At 46.1% G+C, this 17,447-nt stretch overlaps 1 protein-coding gene across 5 annotated transcripts in view; it reads right to left on the minus strand.

The window, feature by feature from the left end:
• Positions 1–17,447, minus strand: part of cux2b (cut-like homeobox 2b) — a 96,230-nt gene that overhangs the window by 33,762 nt on the left and 45,021 nt on the right. The window lies entirely within an intron of this gene.

A 17,447-nucleotide genomic window follows, 5' to 3' on the forward strand; every position in this document is an offset into this window, starting at 1 on the left:
GAGGTGTATGATGATTCTGAGCGGGTGTTAAAAGTGGGTCCTGTGTGTGTTTACGTGTGTTCCAGCTTGGAGTATGTCTGCATATGCATGCGTCCCCATGGACGACCCAGCATGTGATTGTGGTAGGTACGTACGTACATACGTACACACAGCGCCCACGCGCCATCTCAAGGTGAACGCGGTCACTGTTGTGGGTGTTTTGGGGACAGCGAGTGTCCCTGAGGCCTCTAAATTACCTGTCATCTTTCCCCTGATGCAAAGGTCAGTGCACAATCAGAGGGAGTCCATCCTACTGTGCTGCTCATGGAGCGCCAGTCCAGCCTACAGGCTGACAGGATGTCACAACAACCCTGGTCCCAGTCCAGGCTTATTAGGACTAAACAGGGAAAAGACCACCCACCTCCACTTGTCATAACCCTTCCACAAAAATCCTCTGAATTCCTGACAGACATTTGCTTTTTTGTGTTCATGCCAGTGTTGAGGAAATGAGGTGTTGCTCCATGGCAGCTGCTGGTGTTAATTCTGGCAGCAATTTTTAATCTGGTCTTGATCGTAGTTCCGTGTAAATTTCTAAAAGTGAGCATATTAGTCTTAACACAGTATGCTACAACTGCTATCTATAAAAACTGTTAGCTGAGCCAAAGTTCTTCATGATGAGCTTTAACATGTCTGTTCATTTAAAAAAAGTAGTGGCTGAATTTATTTAGTTTTAGTCTTTTGTATGAAATGCATCTTTTTTTCTGTAATCATATTTGAGTAATCTGATGATTGTCACTTTTAGTGCCATTTCAGTGAACAAAATCTCCAGAAGTTTGTCCCAGTGTAGCCAATTTGTTTTGGAGACTAAATCTGAAAAAGGTAAATGAGGAACACTTGCAGTCTAGTTTTAGTCAACAAAATGCCTTGGAAAGTAGAGCTGTGTGTAGGTTTGCACAGACAGAATCTTGGTCAAATCTTTACAATGCCTCCAATGTTAATCATATTGCTAACTTCTACTGTACACACATTTTCAGCGCCAAATTTCTCCCCGTTTTCTGTCTTAACCTGCAGCAGAGAGTTCTTTCCAATAAAAAAAAGATTCCAACACCTATTGGATCCAGTGGTCCGGGGTCCTGGGAACTACGTACGAAAGCTGTTGCAACATTGCAGCATTGGTTTAGTTGAATTACAAGGACGAAATAGCACACAGAGGTTTAATATGCAACAGTGGGGAGCGAGGAAGCACTAATATCTGCATGTACATATCAGGGCTGCTGTTGTTTTCATTATTAATTCAATCAAATATGCCTGACGTAATGTTTTAGGGTTTGATCAATAAAGACGCACAGAACAGCGTAAACCTCTTTCAGTTTTAATTAAGAGCCTAATAATGGCATCAAAAATATATTTATACCTGTATTAAGTGGAATAATGCAGTAGTTAACTGTAGGTTGCTGCTCCTGACAACACAGCTTTTAGAATATTGGTCTTCTTCTTCGACTTGCTGTTTCAAATGTATGTTGTTTTCAAAGTTGAAGAACTAATTGTAGGAATCCCTGTTGAACTATTCAACAATTCACCTGCTACTGTACAGCCACACCGTCTGCATGATTTGTATGTCAGAGAAGGGCAGTTTTCCACAGAGAGGCAGGAAAAGGCTACTTTAATAGTGACAGCTAACAGCGGCAACGGCTGGCGTGTGTTTGTGTTGACTGTAGGTTCAGTGGAGGAGATGAGTTGGTGTGGAATGACTGACAGGTGAGCGGAGGAGAGGGGAGGAGGTAAACACTACTGCAATACCATCTAGATGTTGTGACACTTGTGTACCCCCCACCCCACCACACACACACACACACACACACACACACACACACACACACACAGTGTACACAGGCTGTGTTTGAGGTCAGATTTAATCATGGTGACACCTATCTCAGTGCAGTGGAAGCAGCATGGCGGCGGCCATCTCAGGCTGCCCAGTGAGATGAGCAGTCAGACCACTGACACATCGCACTGCTGCGTCAATTCTGATCAGGGCTGCCTGTCAATCAGCAGCCAGCTTGCACACGTGTCTAATGCTGCTGCCACTCTGGTGCTGCAGAACTGCTCTCAGCCAAATAAAAGGACAAATATTCCACATTTTATGCTCCTGATGTGAACACACGTTACAGTGACACATTAAAAAACACAACTGTAGGCACTTTGAATGGACTGGAATGGAACATTACTGATCCAGTATCTCATATCTTCCTCTGATGCAGCTGATTTGGTTTATGTGTGTGGAGGCCCAACCAAGAACACAGGGAACTGAACCGATGAGCACCGTGTTGATAGGCAACAAAACAGACCGCTGCCCAACCTGGGTGCCCTGACAGGAACATTAGGGGAACAATCTGAGGGGGACATGAATGTTTATACTCAATTTCATAAGAATGTTTCAAGTAGTTGTTGAGATATTTGAGTCAATACCATAGAAATCAGCCTCTCGGTGGCATGGAGAAAAAAAAATCACACTGTCATGTATACACACCGAAATACTTTCAAGGTTAAGTGACCCGCTGACCTGCAAGTACACAGATTCATCCTCTGGGAACCACGTATTTCTGTGCACATTTCCTGAACTGCTGTTTCAGCTGAATATATAGGGGACACGAATGAGGCCTTCGGTCAAGACCTAGTGGAGGACACTTTTGTGACCCAGACAGAATAAACAGACCACCACAGATCAAGGAGGAGCTGACATAATCCCGATGGACAAGGCGCAAGGAACAGGATGGGAAAGAGTACACGGCACACGGTTAAACCGGGATCAAAGAGCCTGCTGTCTCCTACACGCAGCAGTGTCTTCTGGGTCCCCTCCTCATCAACAGACAGCAGAGCCGTTCTGTAACTCTGTATCTCTACAAAACTCAAAAACACCAGCTTTGGTGCTTCCTCCTCAAAGTCATGGCAAAGTCAAAGTCAAGAGCTGATGAGAGATAAATGGAGGGAGTGAAACAAATCTTTCCTGAAAGTCTTTGTAGTTCAAAAGACAAAAGTTGTCATTTTCTTTTGAGTTTGTTCTTTTAAATGTTTGATGCAGCAAATGACCTAAACCTTGAGGAAAGTGTGTCTGCTGAAAACATATCTATCATGCCGGGATGGGAGGGAGCGGGGGCGTGATGAGGCTGAGATGAAGGCACCGGTTGATGTGCTGAAAGGGAATGCTGTGAGAAGTAGTAATGAGTACATCTGCAGTAGATTTCCGTCTGAGAGAAGTGCTAAGAGGAGAGAGGAAAAGTGTAGGTACGGGCTAATTATAAAAATAAAGTGCCCCCATTATCCAAGCACTGTACTGCCCTACTGAACACCGCTACAACAGATGGGGTGTCATGGGTAACTGTGCCAGAGCGAGCTGAAGCCCTGGAGGGGATGGATCCTGGCAGGCCGCTGGTTGGGGGGCAGCTGCATGTCTCGCCCTCAGACACGTGTTGACAGTGTTTCTCTAGTCCTGCCTACACTACTCAAGGTGAGACAGCGTGACATGGGGGGGGGGGGGGCACTCCACTATGATGGATAACGCTCTCCATCCACCTCTCCTTTCTCTCCCTCTTAGAAGGCTGGTGACTTTCCAGTGAGGCAATTATCATTGCCGAATGCATAATAGCCTAATTAATTACAGGTGTCAGTGCTGCCTTTGTTTCAGCATGGAGGAACATCATGCCAGAGCTGCATCCACGTAAAAGAGCAGTGCTGATGAACGAGTCTTGGACCGTGGCAAGAGGAGCGCAGCTTACGGAGGAACCAAGCGCTGCAGAGATGACTTGTAGCCTGCCAAACTCTTCTGAAAGTGCTGCTAACAGAAGACGGATTGGAAACACATGCTGCAGAAATGAGATCCATTACTTGCTTGATGAATCTGGTTGTCAGTTGCAGTGCTTGGAGGAAGATCTCAGGTAGGCCTGAGCAGGACAACCTGCTTGGTCCCAGATAGTGGAGACCAGCTCAGCTCAGCTGGCAGCACCATCAACAACCAAACAGCCTTCCTGACAAACACAGCACATCATTTGTCCTGTCAGATTTGCCGATTTCAGTCATTGTAGTGAGAACGCCGGAAAGCAGACAATTGCCGGCGAGAAAAAAGAAGTAGCAGGCTGTGCAATAGAGGGAAGTGAATGATGGGGTGACTAGGGAGGAGAGACAGCAGAGATTCTCCTCCTCAGCTAAACACAAGCATACATTGGTGCAGAACTTAGTAGAACATCACATTTAGTGTGTGAAAGTGTGTGTGTGGACTGTTGTGTGTGTGTGTGTGTGTGTGTGTGTGTGTGTGTGTGTGTGATTCTATGGGGGGCCGTGGCGGCAGCCTGATAATCCCTCCTCGCCCCCGGTGCTCATTGTAGAGAACATTGAGTCTAATCGGAGCGGGCGCTGCAGTTGTATGCAGCTCTCCCTGCTCCCACTGTGAGAGGAGTTTTACATAATTAATGACTGTTGATGTTTCCCAGGTAGTCGCCCGGCAAATTCACTCCACACTCAGCTGCCACCGTCGCCGGTTCCACAGAGAATGAGCGACACAGGAACAGACAGCTTACATTACAGGCATAAATAAGGCAATTTTGTACAGTGTCCTCAGACATTACTGTGAGGAGGGTTCAGGGCCAGTGATTCCTTGCTTCAGAGAAACGCTCAGAAGGAGCTTTCCTGTCTCGCATTCTACAGAGACTTTACCAGTGATGTAAGTAAAACGGCTTCCTTTAGTGTTTTTGTATAATTCTGAATGCTGTTTGAGATGCAAAGATAGAAGCACAGTGCTTTTTCAAGATAACAGTTGACAGCTGCAGATGCATGAATCGGCCTAATCGGGATGTCGATCTTAATACATGTGAGCCTGGTGGTCTGAGTTTGCTTGTTCCAGACTGCTAACAGTCTGGCGAGGCCTCGGGGCCCTGCACATATTGCTGGGAGGCAGTCCACATTTATACCAGAGCGTGTTAAATTAAACATTTAAACACGACACCAAGGGAAGGCTATTTTTTACTGCTCTTGGCCCACTACTCATTATTAATTTGTAATAACCTTTAAGGCTTTTTGATGTCATACATATTTTACAGAGATATCACTCCCAGGCTGACTGGAGAGGCCTGTCGATGACAGATCGCCACAGAGATGTGCCTGCATCTGCTATAATTAGGACCAGGTGAAGGTTCACACTGATCTTAGGAGAGTGTGTGTGTGTGTGTGTGTGTGTGCGTGCGTGAGTGAGTGTGTATGTGTGAGAGAGAGAGAGAGAGAGAGAGAGAGAGAGAGAGAGAGAGAGAGAGCGAGTGTGTGTCAGTGTGTCTGAGAATGTGTGTGAGTTATGCGTGTGTTGGGGGGGCAAAGAAGATTTTCACACCATTATTTGGTTGTGCTGGCAGACGCCAGTCATTCAGACTGCTTTGGTCTTTGTGAATGCCAGCTTGGGGGGGGGGGCTCATAAGACTAGGTGAAAAATTAAAGGGAAAACATTAATTATTGTGTGTAAGAACATGAAGCAATGGCTGCACGGTGGTGCAGTGGTCAGCACTGTGGCCTCACAGCAAGAAGGAGTGTCTCCATGTTCTCCCTGTTCCTGCTGGGTTCTCTCTGGTACTCCGGCTTCCTCCACAGTCCAAAGACATCAATTTGGGGACGAGGCTGATTGGTTCTCTAAATTGACCGTAGGTATAAATGTGAGTGTGAATGGTTGTTTGTCTCTGTGTGTTGGCCCTGCGATGGACTGGCGACCTGTCCAGGGTGAACCCGCCTCTCGCCCGTAGATGCTGGGATAGGCTCCACCCCCCCACGACCCTTACTAGTAAGGAATAAGCGGAAGACGACGATGGACGACGATGGATGGATGGAACATGAAGCAGATGCTTTCACAGAAATGAGGGGACATTCACCACCCCACACCCACCAAAAAATAAATCCACAATTTCATGTGACGTTTGTTCCATCACTTCCTGTAACCACCAGCTGGCACTCTGACAATTCAGCTTGTAGACATCTTGATCAAACATCTGAGCTTCTGGAGTCCATCTACAGCAGTTTCCTGTCCTATAGTCACATATTAAACATGGACGCTGTTGTGGCGGAAAAGGTGGATGAGAGGAATCAGAGGCCTGAGTCTCTTTATTCTCAGCGACGAACCCTACTAGCAACGCAATCAGAGACGTCTTCCCCCGATACAGAATCATGACATACCTTTTATACTGTATTCAGGCTGTGTGTGTGTGTGTGTGTGTGTGTGTGTGTGTGTGTGTGTGTGTGTGTGTGTGTGTGTGTGTGTGTGTGTGTGTGTGACGTGATGGACTTTACACTTCAAGGACCAGAAAGGAATGGGACATTCCCCCATTACACTCATCTTGGACCTTGGCTGTCTGTACGTGGGTGTCTCTGTATCACATGTATGTGGGGGGACTCCTGTCTTTGTTATGTGTACTGACATGTTTTAGTGTCAGCACAGGTCATAGTGATGAGACAACTCTCATTCTCCTACAACGCCTCCTCGCCATGCATGTGTGGGGAGAACATGCAAACTCCACGCAAGCAAGACCTGGAACAAGTACTGAACCCTGAGCCACCAAGCCACCTGCCCCACGCGCCGTCCTTGCTCTAGGTTTGGTGAAAATCAGCTACATAGATCTTACGTTAGCCTGCTGACAGACAGACAAACAGCTTCCTTGGCAACAAAACTGTCTAAGAATATAAAACATCCATTTCCTAAATAAGGTTGTACTTAGGGTAAGCAAGGTGGAGGATTTTGATCACAGTTGTATTACAGAAATGCTTTGAAGACACGTTTACTGGCCCTATGAAGTTCTAAACAATACTTTGGAGTATATTACAAACTCGCCTCCAATCTCAGTTTTCCAGCCATCAGCCAGAAAACTTCGAGAAAATCAGCATGGCAGCAACATGACAGGAACTGTTTCAGATTGAACTCTGGAGGGACACCTGGGGAAGAAGTACTGTCCTAGGCACAGGTACAGGTACAGGTACAGGTGCAGGTGCAGGTAAAAGCTAAGGTAGAGACACAAGAAAGAGCACAGACAGAGACACAGGTAGAGACACAAGTCGACACAGGTAGCCACAGGTAGAGACACAGGTAGAGACACAGGTAGACACAGGTAGAGACACAGGTAGAGACAAAGGTAGACACAGGTAGAGACAGGCAGAGACACGGGTAGACACAAGTAGAGACACAGGTAGAGACACCAGGAGACACAGTTAGACACAGGTAGACACAAAGGTAGAGACACAGGTAGATGCACAGGTAGAGACACAGGTAGAGACACAGGTAGACACAGTTAGAGACACAGGTAGATGCACAGGTGGAGACACAGGTAGAGACACAGGTAGACACAGTTAGAGACACAGGTAGATGCACAGGTGGAGACACAGGTAGACATGGGTAGAGACATAGGTAGATGCACAGGTAGATGCACAGGTAGACACAGGTGGAGACACAGGTAGATGCACAGGTAGATGCACAGGTAGACACAGGTGGAGACACAGGTAGATGCACAGGTAGAGACACAGGAAGACACAGGTAGAAACACAGGTAGAGACACAGGTAGAGACACAGGCAGAAACAGGTAGAGACATAGGTAGACACAGGTAGAGACACAGGTAGATGCACAGGTAGAGACAGGAAGATGCACAGGTAGAGACACAGGTAGAGACACAGGTAGACACAGGTAGAGACACAGGTAGACACAGGTAGATGCACAGTTAAGCACTGGATGTCACCAGATCTCAACACGAATGAACTTGTACTGTATGGAGGGCCCATCGCTACACCGCCAGAGTGCATGTTGGGACTAAGATTCCAGGCACTTGCAGCTGCTCTGGCAGCAACAACTCAGCCAGACGCAGTTCATTTTGGGTTTTTCCTTTAATTTGTCACCCCTCTGTATATCAGCTGAGTAGGAGAGAGCCCACTCCGTCCCCTCATATTCATCCGTTGGAGGGCTGTCCAAGGCCTCTCTGCTGGGAGCACCTCCATGCCTGCTGGATGCCAGCCTAAAGCCCATGTATGCTGGTGCCAACCCGCCACTAAAAGCTGTAAAACAAATGAGCTCTGTTTGGTTTAATGTACACTGATTGACCTCTTGCCAGCCGTTCGATGTCATGATTGTAATGAGCAGCTTTCCTTCTGATAACTATTCGATGTGACAGATGTGAGGTGTCACTCCGGGTTGAATCACCAGTGATGGAATCAGATGACATGCTGAAAGTAGCACAACACAGACTTGTTTTCAAACAAACCCACTAAAACTCGCCTCTTTTCTTCAGAGGGAACATCTTTACTCAGTGTTCCCTTCTGCAGGAGACCTGGGGGTTTTATCAGCTCTGATCTGCATTGATGGGAGCACAAAACCCAGCTGAACACAGTAATCTGCAGGCATCCTCTGGTGCTTCCACTCTCGGACACACAAACGACAAGTGGAGCTTCACTGTAAACAATGAACGTGGAGGAACACCAGGAAATTTAAATTAAAAACCATCTGTGCCCAAGCAGTGACACTGTGACACTGTTCACACTACAGATAAAAATACAAAATAAACAGAAACTCATCACTGTCCTCCATGCTGCCTCTACTACAGCTACCAAAGAGTTTTCGATGGATTTCTTGATTACAGTAACAATACTTGGGTGTATGTGCATTTGGTAGGCAGAAAGCCTGTGACAGCCTGACGAGAGCGTCACATCATTAAAACAAATGTAGAGTTGGTATTCTATTTATGTTATGAATGAGTGTTCTGCTCTCGTGGCAGCCTGCGGTCGGTCGGCTCCAGCCTCACCTTCACCCCCACCAGAGGAACTTGTTTAAACAGAGATCTGCCAGCCTCCCTGATTCTCCCTGCTGCGACGTGTCTATGGTGCTGCTGCGTCAAGCATTATCACCCCCCCCCCCCCCCCCCCATCGCCACCACCTCAGCTTCTTCCTGTCGCTCAGATCTGTTTCTATGTGCTGGGGGGGAGGGGGGTCTTGTGTGTTTCTTATTCTAAGGGAGATGTAATGGGCTCCCTGGTTATGATAGTACATGAACATGTACAGGAAGTTGTCACCAAACCACAAAACGTATTGTCATTCTTTTTTCATTTTTTCTGTTTGTTTGTACTTCACCTGTTTATCAATATGACATAACCAAAAATAACTGCTGTAATCTGACGAAAATGCCACACGACGTGCACTCATCAAATCACGTGAGTGACATGAGCTCGCAGGATAAAGGGTTTGTTTACTACATCTGATATGTGGAATCTGACGGAGCCACTCCCCCAGTTTGGGGTTCAAACAAATCCAGACTTCCAGGCCGTAGTCCATCTAAATCCTGTTCTGGTAGCACCCCTCTTCTCAGGTTGCGCTGGCTCCTGTGTGTTCATCTCGTTGCTCTGTTGGAGCCTGAGACGCTGTTTTGACAACAGTGCACATCTGTCTAGTGTGTTGGTTGCATTCAGGGCTTCAAATGTCACACACCAGAAAAGCAAGGCAACTCCTTGTCTTCTCAAGATGAGAACAGGATCAGCCGGTTTTACTAGCGACTTCATTTCAAAAACCCAAATGTACGTGAGTGTGTTCAGAAGGGAAGGGAACAGGAGTACTGTACTTCAGAGATGAGACTTCAAAGGCATTTTTGTCTTTTTTTGTACCTCAAACACCTTCCAACCTCAGTGAGACTGATGCATCTCTGGACCAACCCTTTGAAAGAAATGAATAACATCTGTTTACGTCTTTGTGGAGCAAACAATCATGAGTGCTAAATCCATCCAAAGCAGCCTCGGAAACACCTCTCGGCAAGCTTTATATATAGGATCTGACTTTGGTAGTTATCTATTGGATGCCGAGGATTACATAACCCTCCATATGCTCTGAGTGTAGGACAATTCCGTACGGGTTATAAATAAAGAAACCTGACGCACGGCTGCAGCCACTGTGATTTGGGCAAGTTCTCACATGGGACATCATAGTTCTGCAGTGCTAGCCCCACTGCTATTTCAGGATCTGCCTCATTAGAACATCCGCTGTGTGTGAAAAAACCAGACTGTACAAAAGATATTTCATTAGGGAAGAAAACGTTCAACCTCCCAGAGTCTTTGAGGCTACACCTCCATACTGCTACAGCACGGAGGCTGGAAGATTGAGATGGGACACACACACACACACACACACACACACACACACACACACACACACACACACAGAGTAACATCTACCTACACTCTAGAACAGAGATTTATGTCACATGATCCCAGAAGGAGGTCTGCAAGGCTCCTTGACAGGGGGACAAACATGCAACTTGCCACAATGACTGCAATTATACAAACATAGGTGCCTTCAACAAGGGTGTGTGAGTGTGTGTGTGAGTGTGTGAGTGAGTGTGTGAGTGAGTGAGAGAGACAGAGAGAAAGAGAAAACATGCCATTATACATGTAGGTGTGTGTGAGGTCTTGCATGAGAGGAAGTGAGGAGAAAAATACACAATATTGCATGACTGCTTCTACCCGTCGTGTGTGTGTGTGTGTGTGTGTGTGTGTGTGTGTGTGTGTGTGTGTGTGTGTGTGTGCATCTGCGGAAGTCCTCTCACACAGCGCCAGGCGGCCGGCTAATTTAGTTAGGGAATAGCTGGCTGTCCTTCAGGTGAACGGGCAGAGATTGGTCTCAATATGAGATGTAATAAAACAGACCCATCACTGGATCTCACTGCACCTTCGGCTGTCCTTCACATGTCACCCCAGTCGAAGACACACACACACACGCACACACACAAAAACACACATACACACGCACACACACACACACACACACACATTTCAAGGAGCTATACAAGATCTGATGTTTGGAGGGAAACCATGACACAAATAATGGTTTTCTGTTACATTAAATTGTAAATAGAATATTTATTGGCACATATTACCACATTAATACGTAGATTTAACATCAAGCATATAGTGAAGAGTAACAATAGGAATACTATCATAGACACGTTGGAACAGATCCCAAAGTAATGAAAACTTTCCTGTACTTAGCCACTGATACTCTGCACTCTCCACCTGTCCTCCCGTTTGGCTGCGGACGCCAACAAACCAGAAGCTGTTTCTCCTGCTGGCCGTCCTCTCGGCCCCACTCCAGGCTGGGCCCTCCACTCCAGAATAAGAACCGGAGCCCTGCCGCTAAATCCACCGAGACCCAATTACAGGGACTTCAGGAGGAATCACGAGCAGAGACGCCAAGTTATTTTGCTTTAATTGAGGATGTGTTTAACACTCTCCTCAGGCCACCAAGGCCACTTTATGTCTCTGATGAAACAGAGAGCCCTGCAGTGGGACTTTAAAACATATATCTGTTTGTGACAAAGGCAAAGAACACTCTGATCTGTAGGCTTAGATAGTTAAGGGTGGCGGGTGTGATTTAGGATGTCGTATTTCCAGTGTAAAATAAGAATAAAAAAGAGCAGATCTCTTTAAAAGTGCAAAAAACACGTTTGATTTGTGGAAGATGAAGCAACAATTTAATGTGGAATCATCAGAAGAGTTGCTGCCTCCCTGGTAAGAACATTCCTTCTCTCGCAGCTGCTAGTTTTAATAGAGCCACATGTTAATTAGAATTGTACTTAATCCCATATTAAAGAGACCCAAACTGTCAGGTCATATTATAAACAATCGGTCCTAATGTTCCTGCATGTGACATTTGGAGCTGCTATCTCTTCTAGCAAAACGTTCCCTAGGTACTAATTGGCCTACTTCATGCTGTCTTTCTTTGAATTGCCGGATTCTTTATCATTTTGGATATTAGCCTTGACAAGCATCACCCCATATAGCACGTGCCCACTGAAACTGGGGAGACGCTGCATCGTTGGGTTTTTTTGCAGCAAAAAGATCCACACTGCACGTAACACTGCAAGATTTACCTTCATGGGATATTAAATACAATTTGAAAGAAGAATAAGAGTTCAAACACTTAGCCAGCAGCAAAGTAAGTGTAACTTTTCTCTGCTTGCATTATTTAAGATAGACTCCATCATTTTATCAATCTATCGATCTCTCACCAGAAAGATGAAAATGGAAAAATAATGAGGCCGATGAATGCTGTGTAAAGAACATCAATGTGCAAAAATTTAATTATCTGCGCTGAGAGAGAAGGAACATTTGTCGGCTGTTTTCTAAAACAAAAAGAAAGTGAAAAGAGGAGCAGTTAATATTTTCCCCCCTCTGCATATTTTAATTAGCAGATCAATCATCGCTACATAGAGCGGTACGGCAGAGAAAAGAAAATTGCAAGTCTAAATGAAAAACAATAGATTTGCTTTAAAGTCTTCGCTCTTTTGAAGTCTAAATTAAAATTTCAGGTACCTTTACAGGAGGCTCTTCGAAAAGTTATGATATTTAATTAGCGTGTTTAGATTGTGCTGAAATTAAAACTTCACAGGCGAGCATCATGTGAAATGAAGACTGGTATTCCCAGGCTTCAGCGGGATGAAATCACTCCAGGAGGACGGTGGATCCTCACGTTCTCCTGATCTGACACCGGGCATCCACACTGGCGTTCTCTCCCTCTGCCTGAGCAGTTCGGATTTTGCTCCTGAATCAGAGAATTGCACCGTAGAATTGGCGAAGCGGCTCTCCCGTTCAGCCTTTCCTCCTCACATGAGCTTTTACTGGTTGTGGGAGCACTGATGTTTATTTCTTCTGGCATGTCTTCTCCAGCACCGAGCCACCGATTTCACACATTTTTATTGGCTAATTTGACTGTGCCACTGCCAGCAGCTGAGAGTGAGCCAGGAGTTGAAAAATCTCAGGAGCGGCGCTGGTTCTGCTGCTCTCGACCTTGGGCTGCCTGGAGGGAGGCTCTCACCTGTCTCATTACAAGCAGTTGACCATGTTAGACTGGAGCGAGCTCTGTCTTGAAGCTGCCTCTTAGATTAGTTACTGTCCACTGCTGGTAAGTGTCTGTTTGGTGAGGGGTCAGGAGGGGAAAGTGATTGCCTGTCTCTTAAGGTGACAGGGGTTTAGAGGAGCCAGCCAGACGAGCCAATAGGAGTGGTGCAGCCAGCGCTGTGCGTGCGTCCATCCTCAAACACGGCTAACATTTGCACAGCAGTGGCAGTCAGGCGTGACGTCTCCAGGCTCTGAGGTTTGTGCTGTCAGGACGGTAAAAATTAAACCTGGCACTGTAGAGCAGAATGTGCTGAAACTCATCAATTCCACATGGCTAGAGAGCCAAATGCCTATTTATAACACACACACACACACACACACACACACACACACACACACACACCACATCCCCGCCTTCTTTACCTGGTGTGCATCCCTGGCTCTAAACACACATCCATAATGATGAATACACTCAACTGGGACACTCCGACAGGGCATCAGTCAGGACAGGGAAACAAACATGCCAACACACACACACACACACACACACACACACATACACACACACACACACACACAAACACACACACACAAAATCAGATCAGATAGGAGTGACACATGGAAAGGTTGAGGCATCTCAGCACAAAAACACCCAGCAGAAACTCAACAATCACTCAGCAGAGAGGAAACAAGAAGAGAAGATTTATCAACCTTCCTCAAAAGTCACAATCCAGCTGGGGTGTGACGCCACCGGGGAGAGCAGCCACCCAAAAATGGCGGAACCCTGCAAAGCTCTTGGGTTGAAAAAAAAATTCAGTTGATAGGTTCTCAAAAATAATCAATTTTGGCAACTGGACTCACCTCTATAAAAATAGAGATAAAAAAAGAAGCACTTGTGTCCAGGTGTACTTGTCGCACTGTTTATCATTCATGCAAGCTTTTTTGGGTACTATGAGTACACAACTTAAAGGAAGAAATAGAATATTTCAACCCTGCAAATCACTGAAATGCTCCTGAGCTTCAAGTGAAACACTGAATGCTGTTGTCATCAACAGTCAGCATATTGGACTGATGTGGCTGGTAATTAATGCCAGGTTCTACTGGTGTTCTGCCTGCCAGTGCCCCAGAAGCTGGTGGCAGCCTTGGCCCAGTATACTCTAAGTGCTTCATGAGAACCTGGTCAATAAACAGTTATTTCAAACAAAACTGTGGCTCGAAGCACACGGGCTCCAACTTGGAGGTGAAGCATGATCATAGCGACAGATGTCCTCCACTGACCATGGCTGGTGTGTGACACACGGCGTATGTGGAAGGTCAGTTTCTTTCATATTGCCCTGCAGGCCTTTAGAATGACAGCATCTTTACAGCGGCAGCTCTGCTGGTGGTTCGAACCATCGACACACTACAGCCAGAACCAACAGGAACAGGGAAGCAGGATGAAAAACACACGGTAAAAACGTCTAAGTGGATGTTCCATAAATAACACTCTCCTTTGATAAAATGGTTCTGAGAAACCAAGTTGAGGTTCTCCATTACAATTATTGAGATCATGAGATCCAATATTCACATATAAACTTGTTTGAAATGGCGTACAGTCAGTAGATTTTGTGGCATTGATAACAGCAGAGGACATTCACCCTCTGGAGAAGTAGGAGACTCATGGAAGGTATTATCTAATGAACCTTCTGCTCTGTCTCTCTCTGCCCTGCTACATCTTCCTCTCCTTTGTATGAAGAAGAAGACAAGTGATAAACCAGGAGCAGGAAGCTAGTAGTTTACATGGCCCTGGAGCCCATTATGGTCCCCACAGCTGGCTGATAGGCTGGCGGCCTGGACGTGCCATGAATAGGTAATGGCCTGGAGATCCTGGGTCTGGCCTTATGCTCAATGAGCCTGAGACCGCCGAGCAGGAGACGGGCATTAGAGATACATCGTCACCCCGGAATGAAGCAGCAGGTCAAAGCTGGGGGAGGGCAGGGTAGGATGGTGGGAGGAGTGAGAGGAGAGAGGAGTGTGTAAAAGCCCCTTACATAAGCTAAGGCATGAATAATAACACAAAGGGAATATTCAGAAATAAATGTGAGGAAGGGACCTGTTTTATTGGCACACAAATATGTGGGATTAATGTACAATCTATACCAGCAGCTTGCTTTAAAAACTCACGGTTCGGCTGCTCAGTCACTCCAAAGCCGCCTTCCCAAGTTAGCCGTCCACTCAAGCAATCTGTACGCAATAACTGCAAGGTTTAGCCCATGATGAAGATCTGTCTTCATTGAGCTGGAAAAGCTGGTGCAGCACAGAGCATTTTTCCTAACGGCGCAGTCCCTCATCTATGAAAGTGCCATAGAGCCCCTCAGACAATTAGGCAGGGAAAAGCTTTATGACCGTTAGACTCACTCAGTGAACGGCACTCTCACCGCCAGCAGCGCCAGGAGCGCTGGCTCGTGCAGAAAGGTAATTACGGAGCCTCTCATAATGACACGGAGGAAGCTTGCGTCATAACACCCACAGCCTTTTATCATAGCGCTGTAATTAATTATCATCCTTTACTCTTTGATTCATTCCACTATTCATAACATATTCATACATTCAAGAGAAATTATCATTTCCTTCAGGAATTAATCAAAAAGGAGGAAGAACTGGTCGTCTCTCGATGGATGATCAAAGACGGTGTTTGTCTACCTCGGCGCGTGCAGGCCAGCTCAGGGCAGCTGAGCTGAGGGCAACATCTTTGGAAGCTTTTCGCTCTCCTACTCCAACATTCAGTTTGGGTTGAAAACAGATACAGATGTATGCAATGAAGAGGAGGTAAATGGACCTGACACCCCAAACAGCTGTTAGAAAGTTTTTGGTACATTAAATCTTTTCCCCACTCATCCCCCCTCACATTTGACACCATAGATTAGAAAAGTTATATGATCAGCTCCACATAAGAGAAACTCTATGAATCTATCTGTCCTGACCGTAAATAGTAGCACTTACTTTGTCAAGGTGAGACGCAGCAGCCATTTTGAAATGTCTTTACTCAGTTTTGCACAGTTGAAAAGCTGCTGCGTAGTCCAAACGCCTCATAGAAACAAGAAAACGTGCATAAAAACATTCTTCCCCCACGTCATCACTGCTCCACCTCAGGGGAAGGAATGGCTCAGTTGGCCTCATAAACAGGTGTCCGCTGGCCCGCAGGTCGCACAGCTTTAATGGCTCTTTGATGTTTTTGATGTCTAGTCAGCTCCATCGTACCTTGCTGCTTGATAATGAGGGACAATAATGATTCCTGAGCTTGAGGGGTTAATGGTATGTAACCGGCAGAGCCGCTAATTACACGTTACAAACTATTTATCAGAATCTCCATCTGCGCAAGCACCACAACTCATTGTGCACGCTAAATTACTCCACGGATTATCATTGTAAAGCAAGTTTCAGTAATTAGGGGTCCATACTGCTGTTTTTCTTTTTCCGAGAGCAGAAATGACATCAAGAGGAGAAGAAAAACATAGACCGACTGGTTAATTTGGGCCTGATGTTAAGATTGGTACAGGAACAATATGAGGAGGAATCTGTTCTCTCACGGAACAAAAAAGGCGACAAACACACAAGAGATCCGTCACTGTTCTTTTCCCTCTACTCACAAGGGTCTCTCCTGGAGGGAATTTACACTCTAAAGTGAGGGGGGTATAATTGCATGGAGAAGTCTTGGTGAGACTTGGTAAACGCTGCTATCTGTATACAGTCAGAAGACAGGTCCGTCTCTCCATAGCGATCATGTATTTGAGAAATAACTGTCATATCCCTCAGCCCCTAAGGTGTGCCTGAGACCACGGAGACATGTACCATCTCCTCTTCTTCTCTGTAAATTTTTATTAAAATTACCTTCATTATAAGACAGTGTTCATTATAAAACCAAAAACGCCGGTCTCCCAGGGCCCTGTGGATTAATAAGGACAGCGGTGTATTTTAAGCCGTAAACTCAGCTCCTCACTGTCCTTAATCTCCTTCCTACTTCACAAGGCCAAATTAACACCTCTCCTCAGCTCTGACGGGACCTCATTAGCAAACTTCCAGGGAAAGAAAGAGAGGAGCAGAATGAAAAAAAGAGGAGAAGAAGGAGGGAAGCGACCAATGACAGCCACTAGCTCTGGGATTAACCCTTTCTCCTCCTACAGCTCCACAGAAAACTAGGTCGGCAACGTGTTCCTAATCAGTTGCCTGGTTAGCGATAATTAGAAGGCGAGATTGGTCGGGAGAAGGGAGAGAAAGTGGGTGGGGAACACTGAAATGAAAAAGAAAAGAAAGAGAAACCTGTCATGTTGCAAACACTTCAAAGGAGCTGACTTCTCCTTTAGAAGTGGCATGATGAGGGTCCAAATACCATGAGGCGCTCCTCTGGGCCTCCGAACTGGAGGGGGGGGGGGGTGTTGAGGGGCGGCTTGTGGAACAAGGACCCACTTCTTTCTGGCAGAGATGCATCATCTCTCTCTCTCTCTCTCTGTTTCTCTCTCTCTCACACACTCTCTCTCACTCACACACACACACACACACACACACACGGCAGGACTTTTCAGTCGTTCACCACCTGTAC

Source organism: Aulostomus chinensis, chromosome 6 (genome assembly GCF_037954235.1).
Source record: "Aulostomus chinensis isolate RoL2024-O1b breed Wild chromosome 6, RoL_Achi_v1.0, whole genome shotgun sequence".
Lineage (NCBI taxonomy): Eukaryota > Metazoa > Chordata > Actinopteri > Syngnathiformes > Aulostomidae > Aulostomus > Aulostomus chinensis.